The sequence below is a fragment of the Primulina huaijiensis genome, chromosome 13 (assembly GCF_012295235.1).
Source record: "Primulina huaijiensis isolate GDHJ02 chromosome 13, ASM1229523v2, whole genome shotgun sequence".
NCBI classification, from domain to species: domain Eukaryota; kingdom Viridiplantae; phylum Streptophyta; class Magnoliopsida; order Lamiales; family Gesneriaceae; genus Primulina; species Primulina huaijiensis.
This window is the reverse complement of record NC_133318.1, coordinates 8,771,408-8,798,099: the sequence shown is the minus strand read 5'-3', so window position 1 is coordinate 8,798,099 and position 26,692 is coordinate 8,771,408. Positions and strand designations below refer to the sequence as shown.

The following is a 26,692-nucleotide window of genomic DNA, read 5'->3' as shown; positions in this document are numbered from 1 at the left end:
GATCAGAACAGGTATTGAATAGAGTTATATATTGATATTGTGCATGTTCGATATTGTCATTGCCAGATTGGGTATGGACAGAGTTGAATTCGAGACTTCGATTTCGTCAAACGGAGAAGATAAAGGTATAAATTAATGTTGAGTTGGGATTGCACAACTCGAGTGAGGTTTGACTCGAGTTTCCCTAAATCAGATACTTTATTTTATTGCATTGATATTTGCAATTAATGAATTGATATGCTTGTTCTATTGACTTACAGATAGCATGTATTAAATGATTGGTCTTGTGACAGAAGGGCCCGATAGTGAGGAATCGTCATTGGCCCATTGCACTTTGTCACAGAATAGTTTATGGCGGAAGTGCCATAGTCTTTGACGGATAGGTCAGGACATCGGACGTTTGGTCATATCGAAGTGGATAGAATTGGAGTTGCTTCTATTACTGATGTTCGATATGGAAAGTGTCAAAGTTCGTGAATAAGAACGTACTACCACCCCGATCGGGAGTGTAGGTGGGTGTATGTTCTTATTCAGATCGGGATCCCTAGATTAGGACTGAGTCGAGTCTGAGTCTGAGAATCACGGAGAGTGATTCATTGCTTGATATCGAATTATGTTCCTGATTATGGTACATCTTTAGAATATGATTTATTATTGATATTGATTCATGTTTCGGATTTTGATACACGCGATGAATATTTGATTCATGTTTCTGATTTTGATACATGTTATGAATGCCTGTTATATGCTTTTATATTGTCGGTATGATTGCATGTATACATGGTTTATACTGGGAATGTAATTCTCACCGGAGTTATCCGGCTGTTGTCTTGTTTGTATGTGTGCATGACAACAGGTGAGACAGGATCAGGGTCAAGAAGAGAACGAGGCTGGACTAGATAGCGTGGAGATCCGGGCTCAGAAGTAGATTAGGATTCAACACTGATATGTCGTTGAACCTAGTAAATGTATTTAGTACAGGACTTGTACGTTTAGATTTATATGTACATTACGTTTCCGCATTGCATTTTTTAAAAAAAAAAATAAAATTTATGTCTCACATTACTTAATTGTGTATTTGATATTAATAACGATTAAGGAAAATAATTAGCGTCCGGGTCCCCACACTTTTGGTTCCCGAACTCACTCCCATGTGATCTCAGGTTCGAGTCTGGGAAGGCACAAGCTCCAGTGCATGGGCTGGAGAGTTCTATGAGTAACCCGTACGACGCCTATGGAAAGCCCGTGAGGGAAAAAGGCCCCTTTGAGGGAGCCCAAGATCGGGATAGCCTTGGGTCGATAGGGGCAGTGGGCCGTATGGGCGGTCCACTGGGCCTGTAATGGGTCGTTACAATAAAAGGCGCCTTTTATTAAAATGACCATGGGCTATCCCGATCTTGGGCTCTGCTCTGAACTCTTGGGCCTTGGCCCCTCTAGACTCTGGGCTCTCCCCCTCACGGGCTTTCCCATGCATCATTACTCATAAGCTACTCCAGCCCATGCACTGGAGTTTGTACCTCCCCAGGATCGAACCTAAGACCACATGGATATATAGGTACTTAGCACAATCCTGGTACCAATTGAGCTACATAAATGTAACACCTCTGGTCGGTTTTAATAAAATAGCAGCGGAAATTAAAATTTTCTTTGAAGGGAGGAAGGATTTAAAATACATTACCATATATAAACAAAAGTTAATACATGATCAATCAAATGAGGCAATAAAATACAAAACATCATTTTTGTGATCGTGTAAAAATACTTGCAAAATAGTCTTCTTCCTTCCCTCTCTTATGCATATGACCCGGGCTCCAATCAACGTCCCGGCCCGTCACTCTTATCTGCATCACATGAATAACTGAAATGAGTATGAAACTCAGCAAGTGGAACTCTTACATAGCAATGTACATATACCATACTCTGTAAAACGTGGCTTTGAAAACATTAAATACCAACAACTCTGAAACATGAATATCATAGAATGAATAACAATAACGATGGTATTTCTCTTTTCTCTGTTGGATTGATATCTATATAGTATCTCTGTCTCTGTGCCTCCATCCCATCGATATGAATCGATAACTCTGAGGGATATAAGCCTATGGTCGTTGATCAACTTATTGCATGCAATCTCTGACTATGTATCTATCAATCCAATAAAACGTTTAAACTCTCTCTTGGACATTAAATCAAACACTTTGAATACTATCTTTTCTCTTGTATTCCCTTTGACATGGTTGAGTCATAAAATTCCTCTATAATATACAACAAAGTGTAATAATACATAACATGAATCAAGTGAAGGGAATACCACATTAAAACCATTGAAACACCATACATATATTATCATGTGAGCACAAGAAATGAAATTCCACTTACAACACTTGCAACACTTGCTACTATACTCTTGGTACACAACCTACAACAATAAACCATAAATAGAACCATCAATAACCCAATAAACACAAACCCATAACATTACATCCATAAAACCAACACCATCAAAAAACCCATGATTTCCCCAACACCAAAATCCAACAATAAACTATACCACAAGCTTACCTTCGCTTCTTGAACCAACAAGAACCTTGATCTCACTTCAAAAACCCAACAAATAGCTTGAATCAAAGAAAAGAAATGAAGAAACCCTAGTCTCCCAAGAGCTGAAAATCGAGAAGTGAGGGGAAAAGAATGAGAAAAATGAGACCAACTCATCCATTTAAACACTAAACACCCGAAAACACGACTTTACTGTGCTTGGCGCTCGGGCGGTCATAAATTACCGCTCGGGCGCGGACCATACTGCCCGATACCAAACTTCCAGAATTGGTGGCGCTCGGGCGGTCATTTCTTACCGCTCGGGCGCCGCTCTGCGCACAGCCGCCTCAAAGATCGCCTCCGAAACGCCTCTTCCCGACGTAATTTGAAAAAGTGGTAAACATGAAAGTTGTAGCTATATGTCTTGGCTTGCATCTCCAATTAGTTTCATGTCATTTACAGGTCTGAGTAAAACGTTATACTCAATCTCCCAACATGTGTCACTGGAGGAACGACGACACACACGAAAAACTTCGGGGCGCTTTTGGCTTGTCTTCCACAATGATTTGAACAAAACTCAAAACATAAAAGTTACACCTCTATGTCTTATCTAACCACTCAATTGGCCTCATACCAATTGGCTCAACATACAAATTATCATTAATTTACTCGCAACAACACTACAGTATCACCACACATCTTCTATAAACACAATACCAAAAATCATAAATCTCAACTCTTAACGTCAAAACTATATTTAAACTTAACCAAGGAGTCAATAATCATATTAAATCTTAAACCGTACCGATCACCAAGCTTGGATATTACAGGTAGTTTTCAATTGCATCTCCATGCAACCCTCTACGTAAACTTTTGTCTCACGTTTGATTAGGACCCAATAATATGACGTCGTTTATCTTTACGTGTCAAGCCTTACTCATCGATGTTGAACCTTAATGGACGGTCGCCATGAGTTCCCTCAATAATATGAGCCGAAATCATGGGAGTTCCACGTAGTTCACATCACCATGTCAATGGATGTCACAGCTTTCCGGCACCCAAGGCCCCTCCCAATAATATGAGCCGAGCCCCGAGCACGGGTAGCGTTCATCATGCACCCATTGTCGATGGAAGACATGGAAATTATAAACAAATTTATAATTCCCCTTTTCGGGCTTGATATTAATTTTGAATTTTATTCAAAATGAGGGTTTTTAATTTTGAAAGGTCTCATCATTAATTTTATTTTAAAAGCTCGCCATGTTTGATCGTATGTTTGTCGGATTTATGCAACTTTATTATTAACATAATAATAACGCACATACTCATTATTTATAAAATATCATGCATATATTATGAACACTAAACAAAACAAGGATGATCAATCGCCCCAAAACTAATGGCCCGTGTGATCTAAACACGGGCCTAGGTCCAATCCTAGGGAAATGCATGGGATGCAAATGCAACTATTACATTAGCTTCCAATATTTACATGTCTTCGATCTTCATAATCATCAAGGCCACCATCTTCCAATCTTGATCTTCCACTATACTAATATTTACAAATAAATATCCATGGCAAATAGGGATACATCTCATGGGGTGGGAACGGACCATAAACCAAGCCCACTTTAAAATTTATAATTATTACAATCATTCAACACAAAATATCCTATCATACACCTAGCAAATTGGGCATGGGCTTCTGATCATCCTTCATGCATAATATCACATATCATACACCATCAATAAATTATTGTGATAATTTATTGATCCAATATTATATATCTTGATCCAATCACTAACCGCCACGATTATAAACTAAATTAACAAAGTATACAAACTCCTTTGCTACTTTCAAATTAATTTATTTATAACTGAATTTCTTGTAAATCACAATTTACTATAAATAATTAAATTCCAACTTCAATTATTTATTTCATGAGAAAATATTTGCAACTTTTGTAATTTTAAACTTAAGGGCCCAAAAAAAAAATCATTTTTCACCAAAAACATCTTGGCCCATTTAAATTTCACAAATATGTTAGCCATCCAATGGCCCAACAACATCAAGGCCCATGACACTTTGATAATCCGAAACACTTTTGGAAACCCTAGTTGTCATCGCCGTCGCCAGAGCTCCGTCGCCGTATTCCGGCCAACATGCCAAAATTTTTTTTTTAATTAAACATAGGGGCTGTTCGGGCAGCCCGTTGCCCGAAATGGGCAGCAACATCCTGCCCGTTTTCTCCCCTTCCATGACCTTGATTTTGTTGCAAAAATTATCTCATGCGGTTAGAAATCGACCTCAACATAATATTATGTATTTGCTACACCAAAATTGTAACCATAGCTCGGATACCACTTGAAAGAGGATCGGTTACGGTGCCCGAATGCGCAACGGAAGTTTAAAAATCAGAATTTTTGAAGGAAAATTTTCGGCCACCACATTTTTCAAGTGTAGCAAATAAAAAAACACAATACGACATTCATAGGGTGTTTTAGAAAATATACCTATCAATCACAATGGATTGATGATGGCTCCAACTTAGTTGTCAAACAACTAAGCTCTTCAAAGGATGACAATCTACAAGCTTCACCTTTCTTTTGGACTCCTTCCTTCAAATTAGCTCCACCACTAACAAGGTAGATCCACTCTAATTTTGCACTAGAAAAATTAGAGCATTTTTCTTTGAGAAGTGTGTGCTTTAATCAACAATTGAAGAAAGAAAATTGAAGAATTTTTGGCTTCAAATTTTTGTCCAAAGGGGGTAGGGAGGAGAGAAGGGAAGACTTTTCTTGGTTGTGGAAAACGTTAAAGCCAAAAAAGTTGCATGCCAAGCCTTGAACGTTGAAAAAGTTGTCTCCCAACTCTTCACCTCCCCATGCACATTCTATTTGGGCTTGTAACAATTACAAGGCCCATGGACTTTAATTTAATTGTCTCAAACAAATTTGAGACTAATTAAACCTTAATTGATTTTACTAAAGCCCACTAGTTTAATAATTATTTCTAATTGGGCTCTACAAGGCCCAATGTTGTTTAATTAATCCAACACTTGAATTAATTTAATTATTTGGACTCTACCAGGTCCACTAGTGTTTAATTAATTCAACACTTAAATTAATTTAATTTAGTTCATAACAATGTATATGAAAATCACAATTTTCAGATACATTACTCGTTTGGCTAACTTTTAATTTAGGAACACTTCCTCAAATTAAAAGTTACATTCTCCTTATAGAAGTCATACTTCTATTTTATTTACACTTATAAACTCTTTTATAAGCCGTTCAATAAATTGAACTATTTTACTTCTCAACGGGATCTACAAAGTTAGCACTTGTGTGACCCTCAATGGTTCATTGATACAACTAGCCGTGGGTTCACATCTCCATGTGATTCGGACTAAACATGTCCTTATACTAGCATACCCCAATTGCTCCATTCTTACTTATCAACTCCTTGATAACAAGAACGTCAGAACTCAAGTCTGATAGTACCCAACCAATCATGTTAAACGCCTAGCAGCATCGCTTACATGATTCCATAGGTATCAAATGATAGTGCCTGGAAGAACCATTCGATTATGGTTAGCGTACAGTACGGTCCCTTCAACTCATATATCCCTACCGATTCGACAACCATTGGTATATCGAGAGTTGTCAATTAATCGATACTATGTGTCATGTCGTAGTTGCATCGATGGTGTAATCTATGAAACCCCTTTCATAATTACCACCACACTCTGATCAGAGATTTCAAACGACATACACATAGGACATCCATACCCAAAAGTAAGCGGTGAATCACCGACTACAATGCATCGAATAGTATATGATGTGTATCCACGTACGAATAAAAGCAAACACGATTAAATATGAATCGCGCCCTCGATTTAATATCGAACAAGGAGTTCGTGTTGTCCCGATCTTTTGAATCAAGTGTGTGTGTTGTGATTTCCACCTCTAAACTATGAAAAGTTTAGCAACAAATAATCACGAGATAAACAATCGAAAATTATGACGAACCTTCAAAGAACAAGTCTAAGACAATCCGCACAAGCACGATCGACAAACGCCACAAAGTTAAAAACTTTGATAAGTTTGATTTTTGTTTACATAGCTAAAGCTTTGAAAAAGTTGAGAGAAAACTCAAAAACTTTTATAAAATATCAATGATAATCTGAAAAGTGTTTAATTTTTCGTCCATATATTGACTACAAATCAAAAGATATGATAAATCTAGTTACCTAACTAATTAAAACTCTAAAATAGGAAAAGATAATGTTTCTCGGAACAAGGCGCGCTCGAGCGCGAGATTCAACCGCTCGGGCGCGGAGTCTTCTGGACAGGTCGCGCTCGGGCGGTAATATTTTACCGCTCGGGCGCCGCTGCTTCTGGAGTTCACGTCCTGGACAGTATGTTTTGCGCTCGGGCGGTAAGATTTGGCCGCTCGGGCGCCGTGGTATCTGGACTCCTCTTGATTTAGCACTTGAATAACGTTCCTTTGGCTCCCAAACTTATTTCCATGCATCTCGAACCCTTCAGCACTTTGCACCTCGCTTGTAAGTCCTTCTTCCTTGCTCATAAGCCTCTGCAACGCCTCTTTAAACTTCTTCAGTCGTCCCCTCTTGATTGGTCCCGCTGGTAACTCTAAGGGATCCCATGCTTTCCTTGGGACGTGCACATCCGTGGTCGCATCATCCTCCCCTTCTTGAAAAGGATTTGTCCTCAAATCCAGCTCGTCACCTACATCAAACAAAGACAAGTCACTAAAATTGAAAGTAGAACTCACGTTTTACTCACCTGGTAGATCGAGTTTGTAGGCATTGTCATTGATCCTTTCAAGTACTTGAAATGGTCCATCACCCCTAGGTAATAGTTTAGAACGTCTCTTCTCAGGGAACCTTTCCTTCCTCAAGTGTAGCCACACCCAATCACCTTTCTCAAATATCACCTTCTGCTTTCCCTTGTTGGCTTCCTTGGTGTATCGTTCATTCTTCTTTTCAATATTAGCTTTGACCTTCTCATGCAAACTCCTAACAAATTCCGCCTTATTTTTCCCATCCATGTTTAACCTTTCACTCACAGGTAAAGACATCAAATCTAACGGAGTCAAAGGGTTAAAACCATAAACAATTTCAAATGGCGAATAGTTCGTAGTAAAATGCACGCAACGATTATAAGCAAACTCAACAAATGGCAAACAATTTTCCCAATTCTTCAAGTTCTTTTTAAGAATAGCACGCAAAAGTGTTCCTAATGTCCTATTGACAACTTCAGTTTGCCCATCCGTTTGAGGATGACAAGTAGTAGAAAACAACAATTTTGTGCCAAGTTTAGCCCATAAAGTCTTCCAAAAGTAACTCAAGAATTTAACATCACGGTCAGAAACAATAGTCCTAGGCATGCCATGCAACCTAACGACTTCTCTAAAGAACAAATCCGCAATGTGAGACGCATCATCAGTTTTGTGACAAGCAATGAAATGTGCCATCTTAGAGAATCTATCAACAACAACAAATATTGAATCCCTCCCCTTCTTAGTCCTAGGCAACCCCAAAACAAAGTCCATAGAAATGTCAACCCAAGGCTCACTAGGAACAGGAAGTGGTGTATACAATCCATGTGGTTGTGTCCTAGACTTAGCTTGTCTACAAGTTATGCACTTATCACAAACACGCTCAACATCACGCTTCATGTGTGGCCAATAGAAATGTTCATGCAACGCACTTAAAGTTTTTGCCACACCAAAGTGTCCCATCAAACCACCCCCATGTGCCTCCCTAACAAGTAATTCACGAACGGATGATCTAGGGATGCACAACCTATCTTCTCTAAACAAGAAACCATTATGCAAATAGAATTTATCATGTGGACCATGCATACAAGTTTCAAACACATTCTTAAAATCGTCATCTAGCACATACAACTCCTTGACATGCTCAAACCCCAAAATTTTAGACTCCAAAGTAGAGAAAAGTACGTACCTTCGTGATAGTGCGTCGGCCACTACATTTTCCTTACCTTGTTTGTACTTGATGATGTAGGGGAATGTTTCAATGAACGCCACCCACTTGGCATGTCTTTTGTTCAACTTTTGTTGTCCCTTAAGGTGCTTTAGAGACTCATGATCCGTATGAATCACAAACTCCTTAGGCCTTAAGTAGTGCTGCCACGTCATTAGAGTCCTCACAAGTGCATAGAACTCCTTATCATAGGTGGGATAGTTTAGCGCTGCTCCATTGAGCTTCTCAATAAAGTACGCCACGGGCCGTCCTCCTTGCATCAAAACTCCGTCGATACCTACACCTGAAGCATCACATTCAATTTCAAACGTATTAGCAAATTCAGGCAAAACAAGTAAAGGAGCATTAATTAATTTTTGCTTAATAGTATTAAAAGACTTCTTTTGCTCCTCGCCCCAATGGAATGGAACGTTCTTCTTGATCACCGCTGTCATGGGTGCTGCCAATGTGCTAAAATCCTTTACAAACCTCCTATAGAAGCTTGCAAGTCCATGAAAACTTCGGACTTGACCACCAGTAGTAGGCGATGGCCAATCTCGAATAGCACTTACCTTGTCCTCATCCACTTGTATCCCCTGTGAGCTTACCACAAAACCAAGGAAGACAAGTTTGATTGTACAAAAATCACATTTTTTTAGGTTAGCATATAGTTTTTCAGCCCTTAGTGTGATTAAAACAAGTCTCAAGTGATTAACATGCTCTTCTATATTCTTACTATACACTAGGATATCATCAAAGTAGACAACAACAAATTTTCATATAGGTGCACGCAAGACATGATTCATTAACCTCATAAAGGTACTAGGAGCATTAGTTAAGCCAAATGGCATCACCATCCACTCACACAACGCGTACTTGGTTTTAAAAGCAGTTTTCCACTCATCACCTTCCCTCATCCTAATTTGGTGATAACCACTTTTCAAATCAATTTTGCTAAAGATACAAGCACCATGCAATTCATCTAACATATCATCTATTCTAGGTATGGGATGCCTATACTTAATGGTGATGTTATTGATTGCCCTACAATCCACACACATACGCCATGAACCATCTTTCTTAGGAACTAACAAAACAGGCACAGCACAAGGGGACATGGACTCACGCACAAAACCCATATCTAACAACTCACTTACCTGTCGTTGAAGCTCCTTAGCCTCCTCCGGATTGCTCCTATAAGCCGGACGATTTGGTAATGCACTCCCGGGCACCAAATCAATTTGGTGCTCAATCCCCCTCAATGGTGGTAGCCCTTGAGGTAGCTCCTCCGGAAATATATCATCAAATTCCTGCAAAAGTGAAACAACAATGCTCGGAAGGGACCCGGCTATATCACTTGTGTTAAAGAGGATCTCTTTATAAAGAATCAACACAAGTGGTTCACGTGTGTGCATCAATTGCTTCAACTCACTTTTTTGGGCCATGTATGTTTTCTTTTTGGCCTCTTTCCTCTCATTTTCTTTTCCCTCATTTTCTTTCCTCTCCTTTTTCTTTTGTATGGCTATCTCACTTTTTTTGTCACTCTTTTTTTCAGCCATTTCATTTTTATCTTCAAAGGCCATCTCACTTTTTAATTCACTCTTTTTTTCGGCCTCATCTCTCCTCTTTTTTTTCAATTGGTCCTCCAACACTTGCTTTGGGGACAAANACCATCTCACAACTAGCCACATTAGTACAACTCCCCCCATCTATGATTAAATTGCAAACCTTTTGATTTACAAAACATCTAGTATGGAATAAGTTTTCCCTTTGGTTAGTCTCCTCCTCCTTGACTTGGGCACTCATGATACGCCTAGTCACTAGTGCTTCTACAACAACCGCCTCATAACCCTCGTCAGGATCCTCTAATGCAGGCATCTCATCATCATCATCACCCTCACTATGAGATTCATACTCACCATAGTCATTCAAGATCATCACCCTCTTATTAGGACATTCACTAGAAATATGACCCAACCCTTGACACCTAAAACATTTAGTATCCCTAGCTCGATTAGAAGGAGTTTCAGATTTACCTTGCACTCCTTGCTTAGGAGCCTCTTGTTTGGTCTCAAATTTGGGCTTGGTCACCACCTTATTCTCCTCTCGCTTCGTCACATTTGATCGCCAAGAAGATGATGAACCTACAGTTTGATTGGTGCGGCCAACTCCACGCCTTTTGAGTTGTTGCTCCACTTTTATGGCCATTTGCACCATCTCGTCAAGGTCCAGTTGCAATGTTCAAGTCGATAAGGATATTGCTAGCCATAGCTGCATGATATGATTATGAGATATGGCAGATGAATGTCAAAACTGCCTTTCTTAATGGGGATATTAAGGAAGAGATACATGTCTCAACCTGAAGGGTTTACATCTATCGGAAGTGAGTATATAGTATGCAAACTTCAGAGATCTATTTATGGTATAAAGCAGACATCTAGGAGTTGGAACCTTAGATTTGATAGTACAATCAAATAGTATGGTTTTATTAATAATCCTGAGGAACCCTGTGTATAAGAAGTTCAGTGGGAGTGCTGTGACATTCCTGGTGCTTTATGTTGAAAACATTCTACTCATTGAGAATGATGTAGTAATGTTGCAATCAACTAAAATATGGTTAGCATCTTTTGTATTGAGAATACAAATCTATAGAGATAGATCAAGAAGATTGCTTGGTCTCACCCAGTCCACATACGTTGACACCATCGTGAAGCGGTTCTCGATGGATGAGTCCAAGAGAGGGCATCTTGCTATTACTTAAATTATAATTCACCCAAGTGTAGGTAGTCTGCAAGTAATATATTTCGTAAGTACGAGATCGATCCATAGAGAGGTTGTTTTAAGTTTAAATTTATTAATTTATAGATTACCAAATGCAAGAACGAAGTTTACAAATTATAAATTTTGTTAAGGCTCGAGGATTTATTCTTGGTTTATGCAATATTGTTTAACTAAAAGTAAAACAAAGGAAACCACCATAAATAATGGTTCCAAGAAAATTAAATATTTAACCACACACCTGATATAATATAGTTCCCACTATAGAAAATACCGAATTCATCGATATTTTATATATGGTACCTATGGTTATATATATAATATAACTATCTAAATATATAACTGCATAAAGTAAATGTTAAATTAAATCATTATATTTCTTTTAGAACAACGGACATAGCCACACTATTGCCTAAATGAAATATATGATTTAATAAGTTAGTTGCAAAAAGTAAAAGTTAGTTGCGATAAAATAAATGTTATATGCGGAAAGTAAAAGTTAGTTGCGATAAAGTAACTGTTAGATTGTTAGATATTAGTATTAAATAATAATATTTCATTTAGAACAACCGACAGAGCCACGCTATCGTCTAAATGAAATATATGATATAATTATATATATATATATATATTGATGAAATATTTATTGTATCAAAATTAAACAACAAATCAAAATAACCACTTCAATGGTATCAAGCATTTGATGTAAATTGATAACAAATAATTCATTTTTGTACCTACGATAAAAAGAAATTAGCAAAATAGAAAGAAATAAAGAAAGAATATACAAAATATAAACAATCTTATTTCACCAAGAATTCATCCTCTTCACCTTGACATAATAAATTTAGCTTTCCATGAGTTTACTTTTGATCAATACTAAAAACATCACTCATAATTGGGAAAATGAAAAATATATTAGAACTTATAACTTTTATACACACTCACACTATATTTTACAATGAGATAGAATGATTCCCAAGCTAGCACAAGGCCTCTATTTTTAGGCCAAATGAGAGAAAAATTCAAATAATTTTATTAATGCCATGTAGTTGTAATAGTAGTCTTTGTTTCCTCCAACTTTAATTCCATGTCCCTTCTTTCAATGATTTGTTCCACGACTTTAGTCACCGAATTTGACTCTGCTCAAAACAGCAAACATGTGGGGAATTGTCTGTAGATGAATTTGACCACTTGGTTCACCTCATTTTGTTAAATATTGAAATAATTATGATTTTTTTACTATATGCTGGTCATGGTGAATGTAAATTTGTCCTCCTTTTGATATTTTCACAATTTGATCATCTTAACGAACTTTTTAGGAAATCATGTCTTCTGCAAAGTTGTAGATAATTTCTCAAAAATTCCAAACATGTTTGAATCACCTCTATTTGAATTTTCTAGCCTGAGTTATCATTATTTTACCAACACGTAGAAAACCCGAAAATAAAATATATTTAGTAAGACATTTAAATATAAACAAACAATACTAAAATAACATAATTTTATAATTTTAATGAAACTTAAATTTTAAAATATAGGTTTTAACATATAATAAATTAGTAATTTTAAGTTTCATNTTGTAGATAATTTCTCAAAAATTCCAAACATGTTTGAATCACCTCTATTTGAATTTTCTAGCCTGAGTTATCATTATTTTACCAACACGTAGAAAACCCGAAAATAAAATATATTTAGTAAGACATTTAAATATAAACAAACAATACTAAAATAACATAATTTTATAATTTTAATGAAACTTAAATTTTAAAATATAGGTTTTAACATATAATAAATTAGTAATTTTAAGTTTCATCACATCTACCAATGTGTCATGGCGTGTCCCTATCCAAGTCTATGTCTCCCAAGACTGATACAGAGATAGCGGCGATGACAAGCATTCCTTATGCATCTGCGATTGGTACATCAAGTATGGGATGATATCTACACGTCTTGATGTGGCTTTAATACTAAGTGTAGTGAGTAGATATTAGTCGAACCATGGTCTTTCACACTGGAAAGCTGTGAAAGACATCCACAAGTATTTGAGAAGGACCAATAAGTTGTTCTTGGTCTATGGGGGTGGAGAACTGAAATTGGAAGGCTATACCGACTCTAGCTTCCAAAGCGATATCGATGACTCGATGTCAACCTCTAGGTTCGTATTTATACTCAATGGTGTTGCTGTCTCTTGGAAGAGTTCCAAGCAAGACAGTATTGCGGATTCCACCACTGAGGGCGAATATATTGCTGCATCAGCTACAGAAAATGAGGCTTTTTGGATAAAGAATTTCGTCCAAGAGTTGGGCGTCATTCCTAATGGAGTTGCTCCTATCCCGGTGTTTTGTGACAACACGGGAGCTATAGCTTAAGCAAAGGAGCCAAGGTCTCATCAGAAATCCAAACACGTATTGAGAAAGTATCACATCCTCCAAGAGATCGTGGAAAGAGGAGAAATGTCTATTGACAAAGTCGGCTCCGCAGATAATGTTGCTGACCCGCTAACTAAGCCTTTACCTGGACCATTATTCGAGAAGCATCGCGAATCGATGGGTTTAAAGCATATGGGTAGTTGGCTCTAGTGCAAGTGGGAGATTGTTAGAGTAGGTGCACGTCGAGCCAAGTGTTAGCCGAGTGTTCACAATGAATCTCTATGTATAAACAGTCTTTATTTTAATAATATTTGAAATTATTTTTTTGGCGCATCTTTATCTGTATACCCACGTTAGTTGCATAGATAAAGTCATTGAATATACAAATCGTAGAAAGAATATGAGATGCCCATATGATGAGTATCATGAAACTCATAATTGGAATACTGTATATTCTAAACAGTTCCTAGTCGATTCAGCCGCCGCTAAGAAGGATATAGGCCGCTCGAGTTCGAGACTAGTATCTGCGATGTGAGTACCATGTTTCATTGATAGGGGACACAGTGATGTCCGAGCATGCAGATAGGTTCTCCTGGTAGAGTGCACTGAACAACCCTCCATAAAGTAATTTCCAAGTGGTTCTCACTTATCGAGTGGAAATGTCCTAGTTTATGGTTGTACACCATTAGTCCTTATGACCCGGGACAACATTGAGACTCTATGTGCTAGTATTACACTTTGACTTGTTTACCGACTCATATGGGGTCATCAGGTGGCAAGGTTGGGTGCTTTGTCGAAACATATTGGAGTCGATGCATTATAGTCCGGGATTCACCGCTTACCTTCGGGTATAGATATCCTATGTGTATGTAATATGAAATCTCTGATCAGAGTATGGTGGTAATTATTAAAGGGGTTTCATAGATTACACCATCGATGCAACTACGACATGACACATAGTATCGAATCATTAACAACTCTCGATATACCAATGGTTGTCGAATCGGTCGTGATATATGAGTTGAAGGGACAGTACTGTACGCTAACCATAATTGAATGGTTCTTGCAGGCACTATCATTTGATACCTTGGGAATCATGTAAGCGATGTTGCTAGCCATTTAACATGATTGGTTGGGTACTATCAGACTTGAGTTCTTACGTTCTTATTAGCAAGGAGTTGATAAGTAAGACTGGAGAAATTGGGGTATGCTCAAATAACAACATGTTTAGTCCATATCACATGGAGATGTGAACCCAGGGCTAGTTGTATCAATGAACCATTAAGAGCCACACAAGTACTAGCTTTCTAGATCCTGTTGAGAAGTAAAATAGTTCAATGTGTTGAACGGCTTATAAAGTAGTTTATAAGCGTAGGGAAAAATAGAAGTATGACTTCTATAAGGAAAATGTAACTTTTAATTTGTGGAAGTGTTTCTAAATTAAAAGTTTGCCAAATAAATAATGTATTTGAAATTGTGATTTTCATAAACATTATTATGGACTAAATTAAATTAACTCAAGTGTTGAATTAATTAAACACTAGTGGACCTAACAGAGTCCAAATAATTAAATTAATTCAAGTACTGGATTAATCAAACAACATTGGGCCTTGTAGAGCCCAATTAGAAATAATTATTTAACTAGTGGGCTTGAGTAAATTTAAATAATATTTAATTGGGCTCAAATATGTTTGAGACATTTAAATAAAAGTCCATGAGCCTTGTAATTGTTACAAGCCCAAGTAGAAAAGCATGCAAGGGAGGTGAAGGGTTGGAGGCAACTTTTTATTAAAAATTGCCTGGCATGCTTATGCAACTTTATCACTTTTTGCACAACCAAGAAAAGTCTTCCCTTCTCTCTTCCCACTCTCACTTGGCCGAAATTTCGTCCTCATTTTCTCTCCAATTTTTCTTTCTTCAATTGTTGAGGAAAGCTTAGACTTCTCATTGAAAAATCCTATTATTTTTCTAGTGCAAAATAAGAGGGGTTCTAGATTGCAAGTGGTGGGTCTAATTTTGAAGCAAGGAGAGCTTGAAGATTGTATTGCCATTCAAGAGCTAAGGTGTTTACACCTTATTTGGAGCCATCATAAATCTCAAGAGATTGATAGGTAAAAATTCTAAACACCTTATGTATGAGATTTTGGTGTTTTCGTATTTGCTACACATCATAGTTGAGGGTGCTCGGTTTTCTTGCTTGTGAAAATGTATAATTTTAAAAAAATTTGAAACTTCCGTTGCGCAACCAGCACCGTAACCGATCCCCTTTCACTCAGACGCATGTTCAGTTCTTTCTGTGCAAAGAGATACTTAAGACTTTTATGATCTGAGAAAATCTTACATTTCACGCCATATAAATAATGTCGCCAGGTCTTCAAAGCAAATACAACGGCTGCCAAGTCAAGATCATGAGTTGGATAGTTCTTTTCATACTCATTCAATTGACGAGAATCATAAGCAATAACTTTATCTCCCTGCATCAACACAGCACCAAGACCTTTCTTGGAAGCATCTGTATACACCACAAAGTCTTCAACTCCCTGAGGAAGTGCTAACACTGGAGCTGAAGTCAATTTATCCTTCAATACTTGAAATGCTTGCTGACATTCATTAGTCCATTCAAACTTAACTGTCTTTCTCGTCAGAGTAGTAAGTGGCAAGGCTATTTTATAGAAATCAGCAATAAAACGACGATAGTACCCTGCCAATCCAATGAAACTTCGTACCTCAGCAACTGTCAAAGGAATAGGCCACTTCTTAACTGCTTCAATCTTAGCCGGATCCATGGCAATTCCTTCCTTGGAAACGATATGATCTAAAAATGCAACTCGCTTCAGCTAAAATTCACATTTCTTGAATTTAGCATATAAATGGTTGTCCCTCAACTGCAGTAACACGATCCTCAAATGCTCCCGATGTAGATCTCGAGTCTTTGAATAGATTAAAATATCATCAATGAAGACACTAACGAAACTGCCCAAATATGGCTTGAAAACCAGATTCATAAGATCCATAAATACAGAATGAGCATTAGTTAATCCAAACGACATAACCAAAAACTTGTAGTGACCATACCTGGTTCAAAAATCCGTTTTAGGTATGTCACTCCCCTTTACTTTCAATTGATGGTACCCTGACCTCAAATCAAAATTGGAAAATACAGTAGCACCTTTCAACTTATCAAAAAGATCATCAATTCTGGGCAGAGGATATTTGTTCTTGATCGTTACTTTGTTGATCTCTCGATGGTCAATACACAGTCTCGAAGACCCATCTTTCTTCTTCACAAATAATACCGGTGCCCCCCATGGAGATGAACTTGGTCTAATAAAGCCCTTATCTAATAACTCTTGCAATTGACTCTTCAACTCTTTCATTTCAATTGGGGCCATTCGATTAGGGGCTTTAGAAATCGGTGCGGTACCTGGTACAATATCACTAACAAATTCCACCTCTCTATCCGGTAACAATCCCGGCACATCATCATCAAAAACATCAAGATAATCCCTCAAAATATCAATGTCGCTCACATTCCCACTCCCTTCTCAAGTTATATCCACCACCGATGCTAGAAACACATGACAACCCTTAGCCAACATCCGTTGCATTTGCAAGCAAGAAATAAAAGAAAGGCCAAGCGAAGTACCTGACCCCGCGAATACCCTGCTATTACCATGCCCTGAAGGAAAATGCAATGTCCTGGCTACACAATCTATCACAGCTTGATAAGTAGATAATCAATCCATTCCCAAAATAACATCAAACTCAATCATGTGAATGACAATCAAATCAGCATTCAACAATTCCTAATCTACTTCAACAGGGCACATTCGAATCACACTAGAAGAATGAATATACTCTTCCGAAGGAAGCACAATAGAAAAGTGGACAATTTCACCAATAGGAGCAAGTCCCAGAGAATGCATAAATTGCTCATATATAAAAGAATGTGAGGCACCAGTATCAATAAGAGTAGTAGCTACCTTGCCTGAAATAAGAATGGTACCTGAAATGATTGACGAATCAGGATTAATTCCTTCCTAGGTCAAATAGAAAATACGCCCCTGAACTCGGCCCTTGCCCGATGATTGAGTGCAATTGATCGCAATGTGCCCAACACCTCCACATCTATAACATTTGTTGCTTCCAACTAGGCACTCTCCTTTATGTGGTTTATGGCATTTAGGACATAAAGGCTTATCTGATTCAGAAGGAACCGCAGGAGCTTTACCGTGATATTCTTCATTTCCTTTCCCTTGGTGTCCTCCTTTTCCTCCTTGAACTGAAGCTTGACCCTTTTGGACAAATTTTTGCTTCCTGAATTGTCTTTCTTTATCAATCTCTTTCTGATCATATTCAGCCATCAATGGTTTCTCAACAATCTCCTTGTAAGAATTAGCCTTCGACATTCGAACATCTCTTCGAATCTCCGCCTTCAAACCCCGCATAAAATGCTCGGCTCTATCTTTATCGTTGCTAGCAATGAAAGGAGCAAAAAGACAACCTTCTTCAAACTTCAAAATGTAATAATCATTCATGCTCATTGTCTCTTGCTTTAGCTCCAAGAATTCTTTCACCTTGCAGGCTTTAACATCGCAAGGAAAATACTTATCACATAACAAATCTTTAAACTCATTCCATTTCAATGTTGGAACATTAATCGTGAAAGGGTTCGATTTTAGGTGTTCGAAATCGCAACAGAAGCACAAAATTGTTTTCTAAACATGAAAAACCGAAATTTTTGAGAAAAATTTGAACACCATTGTACTAGTGTGTAACATATACTAAACACCTTTGTCATACATAGGGTGTTAAGAAATTTCACCTATCAACCTCTTGAGGTTGATGATGGCTCAAACTAAAGTGTCAACACTTTAGCTCTTGTATGGTAGACAATCTTCAAGCCTCCCTTTGAACACTCCTTGTTCAAAATCAAGCCCACCACTTGCAAGCTAGAACCTCCTTACACTTGCACTAGAAAATGTAAGGATTTTTCTTTGAGAAGTATTTTGTTTTCAACAACTTGAAGAACAAAATGAGAGAAGAATTTTTGGAGAGAAATTAGTGTGAATTTTCGGCCAAGAGGAAGCAAGAATGAGAGTGAATGAGTTGTCTTGGTGCTTGAAAAAGTTGAGACTACTTTTTGCATGCCTTGCAATATTTTAATCAAAAGTATTCCCCAACTCTTCACCTCCCTAGCATACAAAACCTAGTGGGCTTGTAACATTTACGAAGGGCCTATGGACTTTTAATTTAATTGTCTCAAACATATTTGAGCCCAATTAGACTTTACTTGATTTTACTCAAGCCCACTAGTTAAATAATTATTTCCAATTGGGCTCTACAAGGCCCAATGTTATTTAATTAATTCAACACTTGAATTAATTTAATTATTTGGACTCTACTAGGCCCACTAGTGTTTAATTAATTCAATACTTGAATTAATTTAATTTAGTCCATAATAATGTTTATGCAAATCACAATTTTCAAATACATTATTCACTTGGCCTACTTTTAATTTAGGAACACGTTCATAAATTAAAAATTACATTTCTCTCATAGAAGTCTTACTTCTATTTTTCTTTACGCTTATAAACTCATTTATAACCTGTTCAACACATTGAACTATTTTAACTTCTCAACGGGATCTAGAAAGCTAGCACTTGTGTGGCCCTCAATGGTTCACTGATACAACTAGCCGTGGGTTCACATCTCCATGTGATTCGGACTAAACATGTCCTTATACGAGCATACCGCAATTGCTCCATTCTCAATTATCAACTCCTTGATAACAAGAATGTCAGAACTCAAGTCTGATAGTACCCAACCAATCATGTTAAACGCCTAGCAGCATCGCTTACATGATTCCCTAGGTATCAAATGATAGTGCCTGCAAGAACCATTCAATTATGGTTAGCGTACAGTATGGTCCCTTCAACTCATATATCCCGATCGATTCGACAACTATTGGTTTATCGAGAGTTGACAATGAGTCGATACTATGTGTCATGTCGTAGTTGCATCGATGGTGTAATCTAAGAAACCCCTTTCTTAATTACCACCATACTCTGATCAGAGATTTCAAACTACACATACATGAGAACACATAGGATATCCATACCTGAAGGTAAGCGGTGAATCCCCGACTACAATGCATCGACTCCTATATGTTTCGACAGAACACCCAACCTTGCCACCTGATGACCCCTTGAGAGTCGGTAAACAAGTCAAAGTGTAATTCTAGCACATAGAGTCTCAATGTTGTCCCGGGTCATAAGGACTAATGGTGTACAACCATAAACTAGGACTTTTCCACTCGATAAGTGAGAACCACTTGGAAAATCCTTCATAGAGGGTTGTTCAATGCACTCTACAAGGAGCACCTATCTGCATGCTCGGACATCACAATGTCCCCTACCAATAAAACGTGGTACTCACATCGCAGATACTAGTCTCGAACTCGAGCGGCCTATATCCTTCTTAGTGGCGGCTGAATCGACTAGGAACCATTTAGAATATACAGTATTACAAATATGAGTTTCATGATGCTCATCATATGAGCATCTCATATTCTTTCTACTATTTGTATATTCAAGGGCTTTATCTATTCAACTAGCATGGGTATACAGATAAAGAAGTGCCAAAATAATAATTTCAAATATTTTTAAAATAAAGACTGTTCATAGATAGAGTTTAAACATGAACCCTCGGCCAACACTTGGCTCGACGGACACCAACTCTAACAATCTCCCACTTGCACTAGAGCCAACTACCCATATGCTTCAAACCCATCGATTCGCGTTGCTTATCGAATAATGGTCCAGGTAAAGGCTTAGTTAGCGGATTAGCAACATTATCTGTGGAGACGACTTTGTCAATCGTGACATCTCCTCTTTCCACGATCTCTCTGAGGATGTGGTACTTTCTCAATACGTGTTTGGACTTCTGATGAGACCTCGGCTCCTTTGCTTGAGCAATGGCTCCTGTGTTGTCACAAAACACCGGGACAGGAGCAACTCTATTAGGAATGACGCCCAACTCTTGGACGAAATTCATTATCCANCCTTCCAATTTCAGTTCTCCACCCCCATAGACCAAGAACAACTTATTGGTCCTTCTCAAATACTTGAGGATGTCTTTCACAGCTTTCCAGTGTGGAAGACCAGGGTTGGATTGATATCTACTCACTACACTTAGTGCAAAAGCCACGTCAGGACGTGTAGATATCATCCCATACATGATGCTACCAATCGCAGATGCATAAGGAATGCTTGTCATCGCCGCTATCTCTGCATCAGTCTTGGGAGACATAGACTTGGATAGGGACACGCCATGACACATTGGTAGATGTCCTCTCTTGGACTCATCCATCGAGAACCGCTTCACATTGGTATCAATGTATGTGGACTGGGTGAGACCAAGCAATCTTTTTTATCTATCTCTATAGATCTGTATTCCCAATACAAAAGATGCTTCACCCAAGTCTTGCATCGAGAACTTACTTGCTAACCATATCTTAGTTGATTGCAACATCCCTACATCATTCCCAATGAGTAGAATGTCAGCAACATAAAGCACAAGGAATGTCATAGCACTACCACTGACCTTCTTATACACACAGGGTTCCTCAGGATTCTTAGCAAAACCAAACTCTTTGATTGTACTAGCGAATCTGAGGTTCCAACTCTTAGATGCCTGCTTTAGACCATAAATAGATCTTTGAAGTTTGTGCATACCATATGCTCACTTCCGATAGATGTAAACCCTTCGGGTTGAGACATGTAAATCTATTCCTTAATATCCCCATTAAGAAAGGCTGTCTTAACATCCATCTGCCATATCTCATAGTCATACCATGCAGCTATGGCTAGCAAAATCCTTATGGACTTGAACATTGCAACTGGCGAAAAGGTTTCCTCAAAGTCAACTCCTTGTCTTTGAGTATATCTTTTTGCTACCAATTGCGCCTTGAAGGTCAATACCTTCCCATCCGCCCCAAGTTTCCTCTTGTACATCCATTTACACCCTATGGGAACAATTCCCGCAGGTGGATCCACGAGAATCCACACTTGATTCGAATGCATGGAATTCATCTCAGATTCCATCGTTTCAAGCCACTTGGATGAATCGGCATCAGATAACGTTTCCTTGAAGATCCTTGGATCGCATCCATGGTTAGGCTCGTCATGGCCCTCTTCAAGAAGCAGACCATACCTCATAGGTGGTCTCGAGACTCTCTCGGATCTTCTAGGAGCTTGTATCTCCTCTCTTCGCACTTCGGGTGTGGGTTCTATATTTGTGGGTGTCTCTCGAACCTCTTCGAGTTCTATCATCTCCCCTTTTCTATTCAATAGAAATTCCTTTTGCAAAAAGGTTGTATTCCTAGAAACAAACACCTTTGTTTCTTGGGGATGATAGAAATAATATCCAACTGAATTCCTTGGATACCCCACAAAGTAACATAAAATGGATCGACTATCCAATTTATCTCCCACTGCCTGCTTCACGTAAGCAGGGCACCCCCATATTCTAAGATAAGAATATTTGGGTGGCTTACCCATCCATATCTCATATAGTGTCTTGTCAACTGCCTTTGAATGGACATTGTTCAACGACAGTGCCGCTGTCTCAAGCGCATATCCCCAAAAGGATGGTGGCAACTTCGTGAACCCCATCATAGACCGAACCATGTCCATCAAAGTCCGGTTACGACGCTCCGGAACACCATTCAATTGTGGTGTAGCGGGCGGAGACCACTGCGAGAGAATCCCATTCTCCTTAAGATACTCTGGAACTCGGCACTCAAGTACTCACCACCTCGATCCGATCGAAGTGTCTTGATGGTTCGTCCCAACTGTTTCTCTACTTCACTTCTGAATTCTTTGAACCTTTCAAAGGCTTCAGACTTGTATTTCATCAAATACACATACCCATACCTCGAAAAGTCATCGGTAAAGGTGATGAAGTAGGCATGTCCATGCTTAGTGGTGATGCTAAGCGGACCGCACACATCGGTATGGATCAAATCCAATAACCCTTTGGCTCGCTCCACATGGCCCTTAAAGGGAATTTTGGTCATCTTTCCTTTTAGACAGGATTTACAAGTCGTGAGAGCATTAATATCAGACATATCAAACATGCCAACTCCCACTAACTTGTTCATCCTTCTTAGGGAAATATGTCCTAATCGAGCATGCCATAATTGTGCCATATTAAGAGTATCTTGTTTGCGCTTGTTTGTTGTTATCGCTTGGACATTGTTTAGTAGAATATATTTCAATTTTAAGTTATAGAGATCGTTTTCAAGTTCTCCGGTACCAACTAAACATTCATTCTTGTAAATGTTGCAAACACCTTTGCTAAATAAACAAGAGAATCCATCTTTGTCCAACATAGAAATGGAAATAATGTTTTTTTCACCAAGTCTGGTACAAACAAAACATCTCTTAACATCAACTTAAAATCATTGTTCAAAATTAAAGAAACATCTCCAACAGCTTTGGCAGCAACTCTTGCCCCATTGCCCATCCTCAAGAAGGTCTCACCTTCCCTGAGCCTCCTATTTCTTCCCATCACCTGCAAATCATTACAGAGATGTGAGCCACAGCCGGTATCTAATACCCAAGAAGTAGAGTTAATTGAAATGTTTACTTCAATATAGAACGTACCTTTTCCAGAACCCTTCTGGGCAAGATATTCCCTGCAGTTACGCCTCCAATGTCCAGGCTTCTTGCAGTGATGACAGATGTCAACAGTCTTGTCAGCCTTTACTGGTGTGGCTGCCACAGCGGGACTCGGAGACTACCTCTTCAAGGGCACGTTCTTTTTGGGACGTTGGAAAGAACGTTTTTTTCCCTTCCCATGTGGATCGGTCTTCGTACCAGATGAAGAACCCACATAAAGAACCGGCTTCTCTTTCTTGATAGTGGACTCAAAAGTCACAAGCATGTTCACCAACTCCTCAAGGGTCGGTTCCATCTTGTTCATGTTGAAGTTCACCACAAAAGGAGCAAATGAGCTAGGCAATGACAGCAGCAACACATCCGTGGTCACCTCCGAAGGCAACATCAAATCCATGCCTACGAGTTTGTCCACGAGCCCAATCAACTTTAGGCCATGCTCATGGACCGAAGCCCCATCTCGCATGCGTAAAGTGATGAGCTCCTTGACTGTGGCATGCCTCAGAGGCCGAGTCTGCTCACCAAAAAGCTACTTGAGGTGCAAATGAATGTCAGTAGCATTCTTTGCATCCTCGAAACGCCTCTGCAGCTCATCGTTCATAGAAACCTGCATATAACACCTTGCATTCAAGTCATGGTCACACCATTCCTTGTAGGTCTGCAATTCCTCGGGAGTGCAGTCAGTCGGAGCCTCAGGAGGGGGCGACTCAGCCAGTGTATATGCAATCTTTTTCGAGTTTAGGACGATTTTCAGATTTCTTAGCCAAGTGAGATAGTTAGGTCCGTTTAACACATGTTTTTCGAGTATAGCGGATAGCAGGTTGCGAATCGAAGACATTGTCAAAGTTTTGTACTGAAAAGTAAAACAAATAAATGTTAATGACTATTTTAAAATATTTAATAAGATATAAAGTTTGGACTTTAACTTTATAAATTTTTTTTGCTCCCACTGTTTTGAAATTTTCACTACCCTCTAGTGAAAACGGGAAACTCCTTTCCTCAATAGGTACATAAGGCCCAATTAGCGAATTATGATCCCGAATAATATCAGCCATTCACAATTCCTAAAAGGTAGTTTCCAATTGCATCGCCATGCAACCCTTAACGTAAACTTTTGTCTCACGTTTGATTAGGACCCAATAATATGACGTCGTTCATCTTTACGTGTCAAGCCTTACCCATCGATGTTGAACCTTAATGGACGGTCGCCATGAGTTCCTTCAATAATATGAGCCGAAATCATGGGGGTTCCACGTAGTTCACATCACCATGTCAATGGATGTCACAGCTTTCCGGCACCCAGGGCCCCCCAATGATATGAGCCGAGCCCCGAGCACGGGTAGCGTTCATCATGCACCCATTGTCGATGGAAGACATGGAAATTATAAATTAATTTATAATTCCCTTTTTCGAGCTTGATATTAATTTTGAATCTTATTCAAAATGAGGGTTTTTAATTTTGAAAGGTCTTATCATTAATTTTATTTAAAAAACTCGCAATGTTTGATCGTATGTTTGCCGGATTCATGCAACTTTGTTATTATCATAATAATAACGCACATACTCATTATTTATAACATATCATGCATACATTATAAACAGTAAACAAAACAATGATGATCAATTGCCCCAAAACTAATGGCCCGTGTGAGCTAAACACGTGCCTAGGTCCAATCCTAGGGAAATGCATGGGATGCAAATGCAACTATTACATTAGCTTCCAATATTTACATGTCTTCGATCTTCATAATCATCATGGCCACCATCTTCCAATCTTGATCATCCACTATACTAATATTTATAAATAAATATCCATGGCAAATAGGGATACATCTCATGGGGGTGGGAACGGGCCATAAACCAAGCCCACTTTATAAATTGATAATTATTACAATCATTCAACACAAAATATCCTAGCATATACCTAAAAAATTGGGCTTGGGCTTTTGATCATCCTTCATGCATAATATCACATATCATACACCATCAATTAATTATCACAATAATTAATTGATCCAATATTATATATCTTGATCCAACCACTAATCGCCACGATTATAAACTAAATTAACAAAGTATACAAACACCTTTGTCTAATTTCCAATTAATTTATTTATAATCGAATTTCTTGTAAATCACAATTTACTATAAATAATTAAAGTCCAACTTCAATTATTTATTTTATGAGAAAATGTTTGCAACTTTCGTAATTTTAAATTTAAGGGCCCAAAAACTTATTTTTCACCAAAAACATTTTGGCCCATTTAAAATTCACAAATATGTTAGCCATCCAATGAACCTACAACTCAAGGCCCATGACACTTTGATATTTCAAAACACCTTTTGAAAACCCTAGTCGTCATCGCCGTCGCCGGATTCCAGCCAACCAAAAATTTTTTTTTTTTTTTTCAATGGGGGGATTCGGGCAGCCCCTCTGGCTGCCCTAGCTGCCCAAAATGGGCAGCAACTTTCTGCCCGAAATTACCCCAAAAATGGCCTTGATTTTTGTTGCAAAAACTCACCTCATGCGGTTAGAAATCAATCTCAACATAATATCATGTATATGCTACACAAAAACTAGTACCCTTAGCTCTGATACCACTTGAAAGGGATTGATTTTAGGTGTTCGAAATCGCAACGGAAGCACAAAATTGTTTTCTAAACATGAAAAACCGAAATTTTTGAGAAAAATTTGAACACCATTGTACTAGTGTGTAACATATACTAAACACCTTTGTCATACATAGGGTGTTAAGAAATTTCACCTATCAACCTCTTGAGGTTGATGATGGCTCCAACTAAAGTGTAAACACTTTAGCTCTTGTATGGTAGACAATCTTCAAGCCTCCCTTTGAACACTCCTTGTTCAAAATCAAGCCCACCACTTGCAAGCTAGAACCTCCTTACACTTGCACTAGAAAATGTAAGGATTTTTCTTTGAGAAGTATTTTGTTTTCAACAACTTGAAGAACAAAATGAGAGAAGAATTTTTGGAGAGAAATTAGTGTGAATTTTCGGCCAAGAGGAAGAAAGAATGGGAGTGAATGAGTTGTCTTGGTGCTTGAAAAAGTTGAGACTACTTTTTGCATGCCTTGCAATATTTTAATCAAAAGTATTCCCCAACTCTTCACCTCCCTAGCATGCAAAACCTAGTGGGCTTGTAACATTTACAAAGGGCCCATGGACTTTTAATTTAATTGTCTCAAACATATTTGAGCTCAATTAGACTTTACTTGATTTTACTCAAGCCCACTAGTTAAATAATTATTTCCAATTGGGCTCTACAAGGCCCAATGTTATTTAATTAATTCAA

At 38.3% G+C, this 26,692-nt stretch overlaps 1 pseudogene; it reads right to left on the bottom strand.

Moving 5' to 3' along the window:
- Positions 1-4,213: 4,213 nt before the first annotated feature.
- On the bottom strand, positions 4,214-18,243 carry LOC140991189 (uncharacterized; annotated as a pseudogene).
- Positions 18,244-26,692: the final 8,449 nt, after the last annotated feature.